This window comes from Eumetopias jubatus, unplaced genomic scaffold, assembly GCF_037043125.1.
Source record: "Eumetopias jubatus isolate StellerSeaLion01/CBP00866 unplaced genomic scaffold, mEumJub1_p1.0 scaffold_4, whole genome shotgun sequence".
In the NCBI taxonomy this organism is placed as follows: domain Eukaryota; kingdom Metazoa; phylum Chordata; class Mammalia; order Carnivora; family Otariidae; genus Eumetopias; species Eumetopias jubatus.
The window spans coordinates 120,836,542-120,851,850 of NW_028274810.1; the positions used below are offsets into that span (position 1 = coordinate 120,836,542).

General features: G+C 42.7%; 1 long non-coding RNA gene across 17 annotated transcripts in view; it reads right to left on the reverse strand.

Moving 5' to 3' along the window:
* Nucleotides 1-10,439: 10,439 nt before the first annotated feature.
* LOC114211185 (uncharacterized) overlaps nt 10,440-15,309 on the reverse strand; it is a 376,382-nt gene continuing 371,512 nt past the window's right edge. For all 17 annotated transcript variants that reach the window (XR_015768071.1, XR_015768068.1, XR_015768063.1 and 14 more), the window contains 2 exons: nt 11,746-11,896; nt 10,440-11,358 (listed from right to left, as the gene is read on the reverse strand). This is a non-coding gene — a long non-coding RNA (uncharacterized LOC114211185). The remainder of the gene's footprint in view (nt 11,359-11,745; nt 11,897-15,309) is intronic.

A 15,309-nucleotide genomic window follows, 5' to 3' on the forward strand; every position in this document is an offset into this window, starting at 1 on the left:
GGCTCTTTTACCACATCTCTTATTGTTTTGTAGCCTGACAATGGGGAGGAGAAACGGTGCTTGGAACCACAATAAATAATAATACTTAGCACTTAAATAACCTTTGCATCTTCAAAGTCATTTCCAAACACTCCCAAATTAAGACTTACCCAGCCCCAGCCTTGGGAAAGTGTCATTATCTTTGTTTCTTCAACACAGCAAGAAGAAGGAGGTGCTGGTGTTGCCCAAACTCTGGCCAGTTGGCATTAGAATGGGCTGCTTTAATTCAATCCAGACATCCCTAATAGGCCCATTGCAGAAGAATCTGGGCATTTCCTTGGACCACAAGTAGAGCAAAATATTTAATTGGAAGAGCTAGTTCCACTCTTCAAGAATCACTTTAAAATATAATAATAATAAATAAAGAAGGTGGAAGAAAACTTCTGGAGCAGACAGATATGTTTATGTTATAGACTGTGGTGATGGTTACCAGGGTGTATACTTATCTCCAAACTCCTCAAGCTGTATACATTAAATATGTATGGCTTTGTGTATGTTCATCATACCTTAATAACTTGGTTTTTAAAAATTCCTTGTGAGTCTAATTTTGCACAGATGTTCCCAGCACATTCTGCATTAGACTTAATGGGAACAGTTGCTTTTTTGCTATCTCTGGTTCCCCAACTCCCTTACTCTGCCATCTCCCAGGAAGCTGGGCAAATGTTAGGATTTTTTGTGTGTTTGATAATTATCCAATTAATAATGATAATTTCTCAAAGTTTCCTCATCTATAAACTGGTGATAATGACACACAGGGTTGTTGTGAGGACAACGTGTGAAGAATGCCAAGTAGGTAATGAACACAAGGAAACGTTCTTTATCATTGTTGTGGTTGACACCATAGCCATTGTATTTATATCATTTTATTATTTCCTATATGTTTCCCATATGCTCTGTTTTATAGTGTTCATAACCATTCTCTTTTAAGGATAATCAGGTAGCATTATCTTTTGCAGAAATGTGGGCTCAGAGACAGAAAATAGACTCATCTAAAACCACACAGCTAATCACTGCAGAGCAGGGGGAGGACCCACAGGTTGTCTTTATATCATCCTACTTCATTCATAACTTCCTCCCCTCCTACCCCAAAGACTTCATCTTTGTGTTCATGAAGTCTAGGTCTTTGCATTCTCTCCCTCTTCCAAGAAAGAAAAGGCATCTCTTACCTCCCCATTCCATAAAGCCACAGCAATTAAAGACATTTACTAAAGCCCTATCATGTGCCATACATTGGACCCAGGGTCTGTGGAGTATCTTCAAGGAGCTTGTCCTCAGGAAATTTCATGTCAAGGGGCACCTGGGTGGCTCAGTCGGTTAAGCGTCCAACTCTTGGTTTTGGCTCAGGTCATGATCTCCCAGTCGTGGGACTGAGCCCCACGTTGGGCTCTGCACTCAGTGCAGAGTCTGCTTCAAATTCTCTCTCCCTCTCCCTCCTGCACTCCCTCTCTCTCTCAAATAAATTAATAAAATTAAAAAAAAAAAAAGAGGTTCATGTCAAAGGTTCACCAAAGGTTCATGGTGAGAAAGATGATCACCAGCTAGAACAACTGCTTCTTAAAATCAAGATTCAGAAAGGACCTTTAGAATGGTCTCCACTACAATTCTAGATCTGGGAAACGCCAACCATCCCCACTTTCACCCCTATTCCAAGGACACCATGTTTTAGAAAAAACATGCCCAAGACACTCGTTTGTCTCAAGGAGTAAGGTTCTCCTGCTAAGGTGCCCATAGGCTTATTTCAAAGTGGATGATGTTCACTAGCGTATTGCACTGAAAGTACCCAGGCTTTGGGACCAAATAGACCTGGACCCAAATCCCAAGGCCCACAGTAGCACGACCTTGTACATCTTACTTAACTTGTCAAGAGCTGGGCTTGTGTAAAATAGTGATGACGTATTTTGGGTGGAGGACATGAAGAAGAAAATGTACATGAAATGCTTAACATAAAGCCAGACACATGGTAGCTCCAGAAAGAGCAGCTGTTTTTTTATTACATTATTATGCTATTATTGCTATTATTATACCGTGGTATTATTTACACAAAATTTGTATTAAAAATGAATGCAAAGTGTGCCAATGATGCTTCTGATATTTCTTTTTTTTTTAAGATTTTATTTATTTATTTGAGAGAGAGAGACAGCCCGCTTGCGCAAGGGCAGAGGGAGAGGCGGAGGGAGAGGGAGAGGGAGAATTCCAAGCAGGCTCCACGCCCAGTACAGAGCCAGGCATGGGGCTCAATCTCACAGCCCTGAGATCATGACTTGAGCTGAAGTCAAGAGTCAGGCACTCAACCAACTGCACCACCCTGGTGCCCCGCTTCTGATATTTCTCCTATACATAATCTTAGTGAAAACTGACTGGTTGTGTATGGTAACAAAAAGGGGGTCCTTGAAAATAATACAGCTATCCTTGATGTAGTTGCATAAATTAATTTAAAAAAATTATTTGTGATTGCAATAGCTCCAACTGGAAGCATTGGTCAGTTCATGACCATTAGAAATAAGAAGAAACCAGCTCAAAGGAATAGAGCTGGAATCAGACAGTGCAAATTCTAGCTTTGCTTTTCACTAGCTGTGTAGTCCTGGGGAACTCAGCCACCCCCTGGGGCTCTGTCTCCTCATTTATAAAATGGAAAACTTAGGATTAACTTCCTTGGGTTACTGAAGAGTTAATGAAACAATATGTGGCATTTTACAAATGTTACTAAAATACTAATAAAATACTAGGATTTTACTGTTCTTAGAATAGTGTCAGCTTTCATTAATAAGAAACTGGACAGCATACTAATAACTATTTTATAAATATAGTTATTTGGTACATAAACTCTTTAAAATAGGTAGTTCAAGGAAGGAAGGAAGGAAAAAAGGAAGGGAGGGAGGGAGGCAGGGAGAGGAAGAAGGAAGGGGAAGTGAAGGGGAAGGGAAGGGAAGGAAAAGAAAAAAGGAAGGAAGGGAGAAAGAAAAAAGAAAGGAAAAGAAGGAAGGAGGAAGGAAGGAAGGGAGGAAGGAAGGAAGGAAGGGAGGGAGGAAGGGAGGGTAGGGAAAGAGGGGATAGATGATAGATAGATGATGATGATGATAGATAGATAGATAGATAGATGATAGATAGATAATTATTGAAAGTTACCAGAGGGGAGAGGATGCTGAAGTTGAGAAAGAGGCTGTAGGGGCTACCCCACTCTGGTGGGCTCTAAAGGAAAGGGAAATCCTCTAGAGACTGGAGGTTGTGCCAGTGACCTCTGACTTCCCTTCCAGCTCTCAGATTCTGTGACTGTCTCCAAGGAATGGACACAGTGATGATTAACATTCCCTTTTCCCCGAGATGGGTGGTGCATGCTTTCATCTTTCAATGTTTATAAATGCCTTTGAAAATGGAATGTGCCACATACATACTATGAGCTATTATTAATATGGTGTCCAAACACCTCTCTCCACATGATAGTTAAGGAACAAAGCAACAGGGGTGTGAGTGTTAGAGAACTTTCAGAGTAAGCATGTGTATGTGCACACACCCCGGTCCAGGAATGTTCTTTAGTCTCACCCTGGCCTTGGGAGAGGCAGACTATTTCACAGGGGCCAGTGATGGAGCAGAATCGGGGACGTGCAAGGGCCTGAACAAGAAGTCGGTGGCAAGATTGGAGCGTAATTGGTCAAAGCCGTTTTCCTGGACCCCCTATAGGCTGCAAGACGTGTTAAGCGCTGTGCAGAATATCAAAACTTGATGGACACAAGCCCTGATTGGAGCACACGTATGACAAAGACAGTAACCCAGTTTTGAAGAGGTCCGCTCTGAAAAAGTGGACTTACAGGCTGGTTGACCGGGCCCCAAATGCAAATGACCCCTGAGCAAGGAGCAAGATCCTACTTGTAGATAACCAGGGGTAAGTCATCGAAAAGTTCTGCTGTCATTGCAGAGGCTGTGGTTCTAAGACATTTTGTTCGTGAATGCTTTAAGAAATCCAGTGGAAGTTACAAATCTCTTCCCAGAAAAAAATTTGCATGCCGACAAAATCTCGCACTGCATGTCTCACATAGCTCACACATTTCCTAAAGCTCTGTCTTCCCTGGGCCCTTTTCTGCAGCTCTTGTGCGGCTAAAACCTCTAAGATGCCAAGTCAGTGAACTGAACAGATTCAAAGCAGAGACCAGATCTTCTCTAACTCTGGATCCCGGGCGCCTAGCGCAGATTCTGGGGCATCGTGCACCTAAAATAAATGCTTGTTTAAGCATTTATTTAAGCACAGGATTAAAGTATTTTAATGAGCAATGGCTCCTCCTTTAGCTATACTTCATACGGTCTTCTTTATTTGTTTGTTTTCTTGCTTGTTCTTTAATACTTCTCAGGAACTTGACCCCCATAGACTAGAGAGCGAAGAACACATGAATGGATACCTGAATCGCCCAGAATCATTTCAAGAACAAGGAAAGGTTGAAACATTTACTCTCTTACCCCCAGCACAGGATGCAAACTCTGCGTTGAAGAGCATTAAGGGACCATGTGTAAATCGCAAAATCCACACCTAAAATGGACACATTGAGGAGGTGTCTCTTTAGAAATCCCAAAGAAGAGCAAAGCCATGTGTCATCCCAGCCTTTGATCTGCCTGAGCAGAACGAGCGTGGCACACTTCTTAAACCTCCGAGCGTCCCTCCAGCATGAAAGACGGGAGTAGGTCACACTTGAACTCTCCCTGGCTGCAAGCACCTCTGGGATAAGCCCGCCCTCCACAAGACAAATAGCCTCTGGCAACCGTGCCCTGGGAGAAATGGGTCCTATCATTCAAGCAGTGTCCTCATTCAGAAAAGTCAAGATGGCAGGGGAGAGGCAAAGTCGGGAGAGAGTGAAAGAGAGCGGGTGGGCGGGCCAGAGGGCCAGAGGAGGGCTTCCGAAAGTCCCAGCTTCTGGTTTCGTCTCTTTCTAAAGTAGCCATTCCCCTCAAAGAGGTAAATAAAACAACACCATATGGGTAGGGCATTATGCAGATGACGAGGCAGAGACAAGAGACCTTCAAAGCCGCGAAAAGCCAGACCGAAAGCCATGTGTGCATGATGTCCCAGCACCCCCACCCCCACCCCCACCCCTGCCCCTCCAGTGCCTTTGCATGCTGCTCCCGGGCTCAGCCCTTGAGGGCTTCCAACTTCCGGCCACCTTGAGGGGCTTTTTGGTGAAGTGCCACAGAAGATAAAATTAGAAACCAGGTTTTCTTTCCCCCCCCCCACTCTGTTAGTCACACATCCATCAGCTCTGACTGAGAAGCACCCTCATACCAGCTTTCAGCGACAGACGCTCAAGTGAGCTGAACTTTAGCGGCTACCTGCGCCAGGCTCCTCAGACCTCTGCTCCTCCACCTGCCCCCCCACCCAGCCAGAAGGGAGCCCTGCCCCTGGCCCCACGTTCTCACCATGTGGTCTGTTCCCTCTTGTTTCTGAATATGTGACCCCAGCAAATGGCTTAACTTCTTCGACTTCATCTATGACATGGAGATTTAAAAAAAAAAAAAAAAAAAAGTCTCTCCACCTGCAGAGTTGTTTGAAGGCCCAGATGCAGCAATGTGGGTGGCGTTTGCCAGCCAGCCGGGCACCGACTTCACAGCAATAACTGTTGTAGGAAAACCACCATGAGCTCAGTTCTTCAGGCTGATAACTTCCAATTCAGCCTCAAATATGCTCCTGGAGGGCAAGGTCCTGCTGCGCCGGTCACTCACCGTGGGGTCTGCGCCCCTCATAGGTGGTCCAAAAATGCTGCAAGCCCCAGGGGTTAGGGATAAAAGATTCACTGATCCTTCTCTTTTCCCCCAAGGCCTCTTATGCCATTTACGTTTATCAAAAGGCGAAGAGAAGGTCAGGAGTTTCTTATTGTCTTTCCATGAGGGTCACGGCTTGATTCGTTTGTACATGGCTGTCACTGGCTTTGTGGGGGCTCTACCTTTGGAAATTATCCAGAGTTGGAGCATGGTGGTGTGCCTACTGAAAGCCTGCAGGTGAGTCTGCAGGTGAATCTGACAGGTGAGTCTGCAGGAAATCCTGGCAGCTCCCTCAAGTGTGGCCCCACATGGGAGATGCTTCTGGGTGGCACATGGATAAACGTTATCTTTCTGTTGTCACATTTAGAAGTGTGTTTTAAGTCATTACAACAATGACAACTATTTTCCAGTTAAAGTAGTAAGATCAATTTTTCTTTTGTATTATTTCTATTCAGATTTTTTTTTAAAGTTACTCTACAGAAAATATGAAAAGGAACAGTTAATACAGATGGTTTCTAAGTGAGTCTAAAATCTTGAGTTGGTATTCAAATTATTTATTTTTGAGAAACTATGGACAGATAGGGAGAGCTCTGAAGAAAAGTTAAGGTACCTGGCCCCAGTTCTAGCTTGTTACTTTTCTATGAACATGGAGGCATACCATATGACATCTCTGTGCCCAGATTTCCCAGTCAGTGACAGTGGGGAGGATGCTCCAGTTGGGAGAAATGTTCTCTCTCCACCCCCCCCACCCCCACTTGTGGAAAACATCCTCAGTCTTTCAAGTTTACTCCACCTTATGGCCGTCTCTGTTGGATGTGCCTCTCCTTCCACCCAACTCCCGTGTCATGGCGCATGGACTTCTTGGTGACCAGCACAGCAGAGTGATTATGAGCCTGCTGTGGGCTCCATATTCCAGCTCTGCCACTCCCCAGCTGTGACTCCATTTCTTCCTCTGAAAATAAACTATCTCCCTCATAGAGTCATTATTAGAACCAAAAGAGAGTACACAGAGTGTGTACAGTGATTCTCATCTCTTCTTTTACAGAGCGAGGGGATTGAAGCCCTGAGGTAAAAAACAGGTGCACCCAAGATTACAAAGTGCATTAGCGCCAGAGCCAGAACTTGAACATTTCTCTGTATGCCTGGAAATATCACTACGATTGAAGTCTGTTTGGCCACTGTACCATGCTCTGTTCAAAAAATATTCACAAACTTTATTGCCGGTAATCATTTTGAATATATACATATATCAAATCATTACACCCTAAATTGTACACCTTAAAATGATACAATGTTATCTGTCTTTTATATCTCCATAAAATTATAAAAAAATTTAGTTCAAAGAAATTTTTTTTTAATTTTTTTTATAGATTTTATTTATTTATTTGAGAGAGAGAATGAGATAGAGAGAGAGCACGAGAGGGAAGAGGGTCAGAGGGAGAAGCAGACTCCCTGCTGAGCAGGGAGCCTGATGTGGGACTCGATCCCGGGACTCCAGGATCATGACCTGAGCCGAAGGCAGTCGCTTAACCAACTGAGCCACCCAGGCACCCTAGTTGAAAGAAATTTTAAAAATATATACAGGAAGGGTTTGAATGACTACGTGAAAGGCTTGCTTCTCCAGGAAAAACACACCATCAAGTTTCCAGAAGAGAAGGATTTGATGGAAACCCACCACCCTCTGTGGTATGCATCAGTGTCAATCAAAATGATGCCAGTTATTACGAAGGAGCCACTTAGAGCAAGGGTCTGTAAACTACACCCAATGGGCCACGTTGGCCAACCACATGTTTTTATACATAAAGTTTTATTGGAACACAGCCACCCTTGTTCAGTTACATAGTGTCTACAGATGCCTTCATTCTATAATGGCAGAAGACTGACTCAACTAGTAAAACAGACAATATGACTGGCTTGCCCGAGGCAGGGTTCAATCATCTCCAGCCTGTGGACTCCTCCTACATAAAAGAAAGAAGGTTCAGGAAGGAGGGGTAGTTCATTCAGTGCGCACCTCTTCATTTTGCCTATTTTGACATTCATGCATCAACGTGGTCAGAGAGAATTTTCCGACACATATGGAAGCAAGATGTATCATAGAATATACCCACCTGAGAATAAATCCCCACTTGAAAATGTTTTTCTGATTCTATCAAGATCAAAAAGTTTACTAATACTATAGGTCCAAGTTATTCAGAATTATATTTATGTCCTAAAGATCAGAAATGCTGAAAGCCAGCATCTTAAGCCTTCAAAGGACCTGCAGTTTGACCTCCAGGTCTAATAGAGGTTTTCCCTTAAGAACCAGCAAACCCAGGGAGGGACCAGAAGGGTAAGAAGACTGTAGATTGCTGAATCAGCATCTGAGGAACTGAGCAATAAGACTCTTTAATTCCTAGATCTAGCTGCTCAGAATTTTCTTAAAGCCTTTGAGGTTGTGCTCATTGGGAGATTGTATTATTAGTCAGGAAATACTCACTCTCCTTTCCCCAGCACTATGGACAGGGCATACCACCCTCTTCAATGACTTTGGGCCTGGCCAGGTGACTTGCTTTGGGTGGAAGTGACAGGAGGTCGGTTTTGAGCGCTGCGTATTTCCAACCTCTCTCTGCCCTTCCTACATCCATATGAGAAGTAGATGTCCCAAGGGCTGCTGTTTTTTCAGCCTGTGTTCAGGAATGAGGGACATGTGGGAATCCTCCTAAACCTGACATGCAGACATGCAGTCTGATCCACAGACCAAATCTCACCAGCAGACCCATGAGCAAGAGATAAAACTTGTAGTTAGAGGCCACTGATATTGGGGTTATTTGGTGCTACAGTTAATCTGACTAATACAGTTCATTTCTTTGTTTGCCCACGAGGCTGTGGAAATGGTCGGTTTACTGTCAGGTGTGTAAATTAAAACTCTTAATTAATCCTTAAACAGTAATTAAATGCCCTTTATTTCAGCTTCACATAAGGACACTGAGATCCAGAGAGGGAGTTCCCCGAAGGCCCTAACAAGTTAGTGGCAGAGAAAAAAGGATTCCTGCCTTGTGATCCACCATCCTTATGCTGATTGGTTCATTCATCCACCAGTCACTCTTCTTAATCACTTGTAAACTTAACATTCTAACCTAATAAACACTTCGCTCCCTGAAAAAGTCCAGAAATTATTATCAGGAAAAAACCCAGCTGAATTATTTGGGGATGAAATAGATAACAATATATCAACTTTGCACCAGATCTCCTCAGAAATGCTCTACGAGGTCACAGCAAGATGAGTCCTAACGGTAAATACAACCACATCTTATTTTTCAGCTTGAGAGTTGACATTCACATGCTACAGATGCTGTTTTAGATTATCTTTATAAGAAATCTAAATGGTCATCTTGACTAGCCAGCTACTCCCCAGATGACTCGGAAATATGTCCAAATTAGACAATTAGACTATACGCTTCTCATCCACTAGCCCAACATTAGACAGCTAATTTTTCAAATATTCCTAGAACCACAAATTTTTCAGGTTATATGCTTCAAGCTTCTAATTAATAAAGCTGGAGTTTGAGGATCTGAAAGATCCTGTTTGAAACCTCACCTCTTGAAACAATTAGTGCGTGGCCTTGAGAAAATTATTCAATCTCTCTAGGGCTTGTGTTTTCTATAATATGAAGATGACACTACTGCTACTTCAAAAGATAAAGGTGGAATTGAATGAACACAGGCACTCAAGGAGAGATGGATGGAGTGAGTAGCCCCAGAATTGTTAACTTAGAAGAAGCAGTTGGGTTGCTAAAAAGCAAGTGACACTTGAAATCAACCTCCCAGCCCCAGTGATGTCACTATATAACCTGAGTAAATCATAGAACCTCTTGTTTCCTCATGTGTCAAGTCGAGAGAAGCCCATGGGAAATGCTCACCAATGTTCCAAGTGACTGTCACTGAATCTGGACACAGAAATGCTCCAGGCTTCATTTCTGCCCTCCAGCCTCCAACGAGGAAAAAGAAGGAGCAGGGTAGAGCAAAATATAGGACTTAGAACCAGCAATTCTGATTCCAAATAACTTCTCATAACCAGCTCTGAGCCTCTATTTTCTCATCTGTAAACTTCACATGGCCACTCTTGTACTGCCCATATCCCCTGACTGTTGGGCTAATCAAATGACGTAATGCATACAGAAGAGCCCCATAGCCCACGGTAGCCTCTGCGTTTGTCAGTGGCTGTAGGAAAAAAACAACAATGGGAATTGATCAGGTCCTAGGGCTAGTATTGAGAAAATGGGAAGAGAGGGCAGGAGTTTGAACTCAGCTAAGCTCTCCCCTTTTGGTCTGAACCTACAAAACATCAAATATTCAACCACAATAACTGGATCATGCAACAATGTGATTACTATGCATATATTTCCAGAGACAGTAAAGAGAGGACAGGAGGAAGGGAAGAAATAACCAGCTTTGTTAGAAAGGAAGGAGGGGGCAGAGCTTTAGAATATGGATCCCATTGCCCGGTTCTGTTCCTGAATATAACACTTCTAAGATCCATGACCTTGGCAAGATAATTAAACATTCTCTGCCTCAGTTTCTTCATCTCTAAAATGGGGATAATAATAGGGCCTCCCCTAGAGAGTTGTTGTAAAGATTCTATTAGTTACTGCAAGTGCTTAGAACTAGAGTGCTTCCCATAGAGCCAACACCGAGCATGTGTTATATTTATTCACTCATTTATTCCACTCCACAAGTATTTATTGAGAGTTCACTCTGTGCCAATCTCTGTTGGGACTGGGCATATAGTCATGAGCAAAACAGAGTCGCTTGCCCTCCAGTAGCTTGGAGTTCATTCCAGAGCAGTTCCAGAAAGACAATAGAGAAATTTAATATAAACTATGTGTCAGTTCATGATAAATACTATAGATATAAGTCAGATGTGGCAGAGGGGATATGAGATTAGGGCTTTGCAATTTTAGGTCAAGAGGCCAAGTAGACTTCCTTGATCCCGTGCTATACTGAGCATGTAGGTGGAAGTATGGTGAGCTGCCCAAGTACCCCCTCAGGATGGAGGCACTCATTCCACTGCTCCCAGGAGCTCTGCCTGCTACCCCCAGATTCAGCCAAATAGAGCTTTCATCTCATACCCTTTCTCTGAAGGCAGTCTGCATCTCTGACTGGTCAACACAGATGCACAAGAGCCCCATCACTTGTCCTTTCCTGGGACAACTCCGAAGAGACATCCCAGCTCCAGGGTTCCCTGTGGGATTGCCAGAGGCCTCCACTGAAACTGTTTCATGGTCCAACTCCTCCTCCTGCCCATCACAGATGTTGTTCCTGAGCCTGTTACCCAGTTAGCTTCCTCCACACAAATCTCAAGAGTCTCAGACTCTCTTCCCAAGAAAAGCTGACCTATGACCAAGGCTAAGTAACTTGTACAATATCTCTTTGAACAGAAAGTAGTAGATCAAGGGTTTTCTCCCGGGGCTGCCTGCCTCTGTGGCTTTGAGATTCTTCTGTTGTTATCAGTGGTATTGTATTCTAGTCTGTTCCAGTCAGTGCAGTAGTAGGAAAACTTCTTGGAATTTCTGAGCCATCCAGAGCATGAGGGTGTGGCTGTGGATGAGAAAAGGAGAAGAGGTGTTAATGTCAAGAGCAGAAGACACATTGCCCCCATTGAAACCCAGTGATGTTGAAACTACATCAACACATTTTGAAAAGAAACGTAATATTTTTAGAATTTGACTTTTTTTTGCTACAAATTCTTAGTGCTTTTGCCATAAACATACAATTGTTTGTTTTATATGAATTAAAAAAAAAAAAACTCTTTTTAAGTAAGTTCTATCTTTAGTCCAGTTTTCCATCAAGTGTGTTTTTAGGTATTTTAGGATGGCATTTATATCTTGGGTTAAAGTGACTTTTGGAGAGTCCTAAAATGTGATCTTCCTCCTGGTCTCAATGATGCATTTATTTTTAGATTAGGATGACTTGAAGGATACTTGCCTTTGGCTTCAACCTTGATCCCAGACACGGTAGTTCCAGAAGCTGGTGATATGGTAAGCAGGTATCTCGGACAGGGAGGGGGGAGCACAGAAATTCTTCAGGTGTTGGGAAAGTTTTCCTGAAACAATGTCACAAGCTTCTGGATGGGAATCTAGGACATAAGAGAAGGTTAGAGTCACTATAGTAGAATCTTACAAAGAAAAAACAAACAAAACATCCAGGACTTGAGGAGAACCAATTCCAGATTCATGTAATTTAAAAAAAAAATTAAAAAGAATCCTTATCATCAGGATCCACTTTAGATGTATGTGCACAAAATACATTCGCATGACATGGAAGAGGGTATTAAATTCGCCGTACAAGGAAGAGGCTTTTAAATTCACCTTAGAGGTATGAAAACTGAGATTCAGGACAGGTGAGTGACTTCCCAAAGTTTACACTCATGAGTTGCAGAGTGAGTACTTCAACTCTGATGGACCTACTCCCAATTATGCCCCAAAGCAAGATTTCATTTTTATAATGACTGGAAATACAACTCAGGAGATAAGTATCCAGTTCTTTCATAGTCCTACCCTTTGCTGGCCTGAGGTGCAACATTGAAACCCTTGTTAAACTGGAATTCTCTGGGTTTATCAGCAAGACTGTGTGAAAGTATCATCCACTCGGAAGGTATCTGTAAATGTCTAAAATTTCTTCTGCTCTCCCAGGATCATTGAGGTCTCCACCATGGCATTAACGTCGGTGGCTAAACTCTACATTATCAAAGCTGACATAGAAATTGGTACAAAATTTCTAGTTGCACAGCATTCTTTAGACAAGTTCCAGTCTGGCTGAGAGCCAGTGATAATAATGATACATTGGTTCTGATTAAGAAAGTATTAAAAGGACAAATAGTATCTTTACTAAGTATTAATGACTCTGAATTGTACTGATGTAGTGTTGGTCTCTTTCCATTTCAGAATCGTGGATGAGCATCTAAGCCCTTATAATGCCTCAGAGCAAATGTTATTCAACCTTTAACTGAAGTCTGTAAGAATTCAAAAGGTTCTTTCAAGCAGAAATATGAGGCATGATATTGAAATATTATTTTTAACTTCTATATTCTTTGAGTAGTGTACCTTTGAGCATTTAATCTCACCAAGACTCAGCCTTTCCATCTGCTAAATAGAGATATCTAAGCTGGTTCACTTATCACACAGGGCTAATGTGAGCAAAAAAATCATCCCTTTGGCTTGCTGATAAGGTATTTGCTGAGTTACCTTGAAAACCTTATATTGGAAATTCACTGCTTAATGAGAAAAATTTGAATCATGTTCCCCCTCCACCTGTCCGTGCTCAGCAATTTTTGAGAGCTGCCCATTGCCCAGTGCAACCACTAAGCTTGGTCCTTGAGCCCTTTATGACCTGGCCTTAACCTCCTTTCTCTCTAGCTGTGCTTAGACCACAGTCTAAGATACACCTAAAACATGGGGCACCTGGGTGGCTCAGTTGGTTGAACGTCTGACTCATGGATTCAGCTCAGGTCATGCCTGATCTCATTCAAGTTTGTGAGATCAAGCCCCATGTCAGGTTTATGCTCAGCGGGGAGTCTGCTTAAGATTCTCTCTCTCTCCCTCTCCCCTTGCTCTTTTCCCCACTCAACGTGCTCTCACACTCTCTCTCTTTCTAAAATAAATAAATACAATCTTTATATATATATATATATATATATATATATATATACACACATACACACACACACCTGAAACATTATCAACTTTTGCTTTGCGTTGCTCTGTTCAGTCAGCTTCCTCTATGAAGAATGTCTCTTGCCCTTGCTTCTATCTGCCTGGTGAAATCAAGTTCATGATTTAAAGCCCAACTCTCAAATATCCCCCTAGAGAAACTTTCCCTGCTGCCCCCTAACTTCCATGATACTTTGTCCATACCATCAACCAAGACCAAAGGGTTTCTGGCCATACTCAAGGTTACCCCTGAGACTGGCAGAATCATGACCCAGCCACTCAGGTCACCTGCTTTCTTTTCACAGATGTCTGTGAAAATTACAAAATCATTCTAGGAAATGTGGGAGACTCTAATGAGCACTCAAAACAGCTATTCCATGTTTAACAAAGCTAATCTAGCCAGCCATCCTAATAAAATTGTGGAAATGCAATTGAGTGGACCCTATGACTCATTCATGGCTGGCTCTGTCTCCTCAGATAAGGCATGGAGAGCTAGGTATAGAGCTTATTCAAATAATAAATAAGAGCAAAAATGAACCAAGGGGTTGTAATTCCATCAAGAGTCTCTGACAGTGACAGAAACCCCCAGAGGAGGCTTCTCTGGTCACAGAAATGACTGCCTCAGTGAAACCATTAGTCCCTGCAATGTTTGGCTTTGATTCTGACAGTGAAAAGACTCGCCAGATAAAGCCATGGGCTGCAGTAACAGATGGGGTTTGAGCAGTAAGGCCGTCCACAAATGAAAGATTCACTTTATGTCGATGAAAGCAGATGAATCTGTTTAGTGGTGCCTTGAGTCTACAACCTCAAAATAGAATTGCATCTCCTTCAATTGGAACGCATTCCTCTATGCAAAAAGTGAAACACTTCAGGATGCATGTAAGTCATAGCAAGAGAGATTTTGCTATTACATCCACTATCCATAAATTCACATCAGGCAAGGAATGCCAAGAGGGCCTGTAGGCATTTAGAAAGTGGGAGCAAATTCTTATTCTTAGAATAAGAAAGGGAGTCTTTTGCACAACATTTACACAATTACCTCAATAGATCCTCGCAAAATCCATAAATGTAGGCAAGCACCCCAGCAGCATCACTGCCCTCACCTCACACGTAAGAAAAATGAGGCTCAGAGATGTTGAATGAATTCCCCAAAGTCATGCAAAGGAGAGACTCGGGGCTAGAAACCATCCCCAGTCCAGTGCTTTCCCCACTCTCCCAAACAGCCTCTCTGACCAGGGGGTTTCATGCACCATCAAATAGAGAAAGAGAAAATCGGAAACAGTGGGCTTCTATAAAAGGAAATGAAAAGTTCTACATTCCAAAGGAAATTGGTAATTTCTAACGTTTTTTTTAAAGATTTTTTTATTTATTTATTCCTGAGAGACAGAGAGAGAGAGAGAGAGAGAGAGAGAGAGGCAGAGGGAGAAGCAGGCTCCCAAGGAGCAGGGAGCCCGATGCAGGACTCGATCCCAGGACCCCGGGACCACGACCTGAGCCGAAGGCAGACGCCCAACCATCTGAGCCACCCAGGCGCCCCGGAAATTGGCAATTTCTAAAGCTATCAGGGAATAATAATAAATATTCATAGTTACTACTGGACTAAGTTTTCTGATCTATACTTTTGGTCTTTACTCCCATGGAATGTGCTTCCCTAGGGGGAGAATATAATATGTTTGGAGGTGCATGGGGATTTGGCTTCAGACCGACTTAGGTTGGAATACCAGCTCTCTAGTTACCAGCTTATGCGACCTTGAATCTGAATTTTCTCATCATGAAAATAGGGGCAATAATTCATCACAGAAATAGGATGAGTAAACAAGTTAGCATGTGAAAAGTGTTT